At 38.4% G+C, this 3,361-nt stretch overlaps 1 pseudogene; it reads left to right on the top strand.

Annotated features, from left to right (window-relative positions):
* Window positions 1–475: 475 nt before the first annotated feature.
* LOC104217089 (inorganic phosphate transporter 2-1, chloroplastic-like) lies at window positions 476–3,064 on the top strand (annotated as a pseudogene).
* The last annotated feature ends 297 nt before the right edge of the window (window positions 3,065–3,361 follow it).

The raw sequence follows: 3,361 nt of genomic DNA, 5'->3' as shown, positions 1-3,361 counted from the left end.
TTGAATCTCTATTGGTGTCCTAATGCACCTTAATCATTAGGTGACGACTCTTCGAATGCAAACCCAGTTCCCAAAAGGAACGAGTTGTCCCTCCAAATGTCATAAAACCGATTTCGCGAGAAAAAGGGCGCGACAATACCAATGTGAAGGAAAATATTTTATTATTAATCTCTCTGAAAGCTCTCTACAATTCTCACAAATCTCCGCACATATAAAATAAGTTATCAATACCCCTATTTATAATAGTATGAAACCTATTTCAACTAGAAACAGGAAAGCATATTCCTATATTTATTCTAACTGCAAATTCTATTTAGACATGAATTAAATAAACTAAATCCTAAATAACTAAGGTTTCCTACTACAACTTTGAATTAGTTTTCCAACAGAGAACCAATATTTTTAATATATATTTTCTTGGAAGAAAAAATATGAGTAGTGCTCTGTCACCATTCTTCATCCTCCACCAGTTGCTCCTTTCTCTTCCTCTTGACATGGCGAAGAATCTAGCAGAATAATTCTGTTATATTCTTCTTCACTTTCTCTCTCCACCCTTAACTAGTTTTTCTTCCTTTTAAGTCATGACTTCCTCTTACTGTTTGTCTTCAACTAGAAACACTACAAAGCCAGAAGCCTTTTTAGCTCACAATTCTCATCTTTTCTTTCCCAAACAGATGCAAATCTGTGCCTTTCCTAGTGAAACTCAGTTTCTCAAGAAGGATACTTGCTCGGTTTTAAGACTAAAAAATTCTGGTTTCATACACCCTTTTGCTTCCTTGTCATCTTTTGCTGGAGCAGAGGGTGATAAAGGTGAGAAGTTGGAAGTCCAAGAAAATGAAAATTCTGAGGCTTACATGCATGGAATGGCACAGGCATTCAATATATCTTCAAATACAGCTTCTGCAATTTCAATATGCATTGCATTGGCTGCCCTTGTTGTCCCAATTTTCATGAAATCTTTGGGTCAAGGATTGGCCATGAAGTATAAGATGTTGTCATATGCAACTCTGTTGTTTGGATTTTACATGGCGTGGAATATTGGAGCCAATGATGTTGCCAATGCCATGGGGACTTCTGTTGGTTCAGGAGCACTGACACTCCGGCAGGCTGTCTTAACAGCAGCAGTTCTAGAGTTCTCAGGGGCACTGTTAATGGGAACACATGAAACTAGTACAATGCAGAAGGGGATTCTTGTGGCCAATGTTTTCAAGGGAAAGGATATGTTACTCTTTGCTGGTCTGCTTTCTTCTCGGGCTGCGGCAGGAACATGGTTGCAGGTACATCAACACACTACAACTACTCTTCAATCCCATGCAAGTTCGGGTTGGCAAATGAATTTTGTCGTTCCGATAAAACTCATCTAAATTCAATTTTATATTAAAATTCAAGACTAACAAAAAGAAGTCATTTGAAAGGATAAAGGGAATTAATGGACTTTAATTGGCAAAAAATTGTCTTGACTGCAGAAGCCAAGTCTATTTTATCAGCTCTTGCTCCATTAGTATCCGTTCAAACAGATCGCCACTACCTTCACTCTGCATCAATTTGATTAGCTATTGGAACAAACAACATATTATTCCTTCCTGAAAGCTTCCTTTATGACTAGATAGAAAACTGTCAAGAAGCTGAAATTGAAAAACATCAGTTTTTACGTAAAATGTTGTTTTTGGTGCCATAATTGGTATGTTGAAGCATGCATTCAGACATCTTGTAGAAATAACTATGGTTTGAGAAATTCTTCTTCCATAATGAGGAGTAGCGACTTGGAAGTGATGTTGATTATTTGGTAAATTATATGTTGGTCCTGCTTAGGTTGCATCATATTATGGTTGGCCAGTATCAACGACACACTGTATTGTAGGAGCCATGGTTGGTTTTGGTCTTGTTTATGGGGGACCTGGTGCAGTCTTTTGGAGTTCACTGGCAAAAGTAACTTCCTCGTGGTTGATCTCACCCTTGATGGGAGCAATGGCGTCCTTTCTTGTCTACAAATGCATCCGCAGGGTATGCTCCCTCTCTTGTAGATACCAAACATGGACCTTTATCCAGTGCTAATTCTGGTTTCTTTTCTTGATTTCCAGTTTGTTTATAGTGCTCAGAATCCAGGACAAGCAGCAGCTGCAGCTGCACCTCTTGCTGTTTTTGCTTGGTGTGACTGGAATCTCATTTGCAGCCTTCCCTTTGAGCAAGACACTACCTCTAGCCGTTGGCCAGTGTCTAGCCTCTGGCTTAGTTTGTGCATTTGTATTTCATAAAATCATTCGAGGTCAACTGGGGCACCTCCTTGCCAAGTCCAATTCTAATGAACCAGAGACAGAGTCCATCGGCACTAAAAACATTGGATTTCTTTCAGATATAGCAGGTCCTAAAGGAACCCAGTTGAAAATAGTATATGGTGTTTTTGGCTATATGCAAGTCTTATCAGCCTGCTTCATGTCATTTGCTCATGGTGGAAATGATGTCTCCAATGCGATAGGCCCTCTGGCTGCAGCATTGTCCATTTTACAAGGCGGGCTCAGTGCAGCCGAGATTGTTATTCCTAACGATGTTCTAGCATGGGGAGGGTTTGGAATTGTGGCAGGGCTAGCAATGTGGGGATACAGAGTGATTTCAACTATCGGAAAGAAGATAACAGAATTAATGCCAACCCGAGGATTTGCAGCTGCATCGGTAGTATTATTCGCATCCAAGTTGGGGCTACCTATCTCAGCCACCCATACCCTAGTGGGTGCAGTCATGGGGGTCGGTTTTGCTAGAGGACTTAACAGTAGCGTAAGAGCAGAAACAGTGAAGGAGATTGTGACTTCCTGGATTGTGACTATTCCAGCTGGTGCTTTCTTTGCTGTCACCTATACATGGATACTGACTAAGCTCCTAGCATACCTACTCTAAGTGAAAATTGAAAAACAAAAAATTATGATGTATTTATTAATTGTAAATCACGTAGATATACCTTCTATAGCGATTTGAATTTTTGAACCTTATTGGACTCTCTTGATCGAGAGTAGTAGTCCATCAGTCTGGAGAAAAGAACGAGAAATCCGGTTTTGCAGTACATCAGTCCCCTAGTTAAATTGTTTTATCCCTTGATGAACTAGTGCTTCAGGCTTCAGCTAGTTCTGCTCATTTTATAGTTTCATTCATAGAAGATCCAATATTTTATTTCACTTCCAAGCCTCTCATAAGCATTTTTTTTTTCTTTAAGAATAGATTTTATATTGGACAAAATTATAATTTAATTATTTTTTTAATATTTAGATCTTTAAAATCAATTAAAATTTTGGTTATTAAACTTTTCTTTATTTGAATCATGTAGGTATTTCTAAAATTTAATAATTTAAAATGGAATAATATTTTAAGT

This window comes from Nicotiana sylvestris, chromosome 4 (genome assembly GCF_000393655.2).
Source record: "Nicotiana sylvestris chromosome 4, ASM39365v2, whole genome shotgun sequence".
NCBI lineage: Eukaryota > Viridiplantae > Streptophyta > Magnoliopsida > Solanales > Solanaceae > Nicotiana > Nicotiana sylvestris.
The sequence above is the reverse complement of the archived record's forward strand: the minus strand, read 5'-3'. Positions and strand labels throughout refer to the sequence as shown.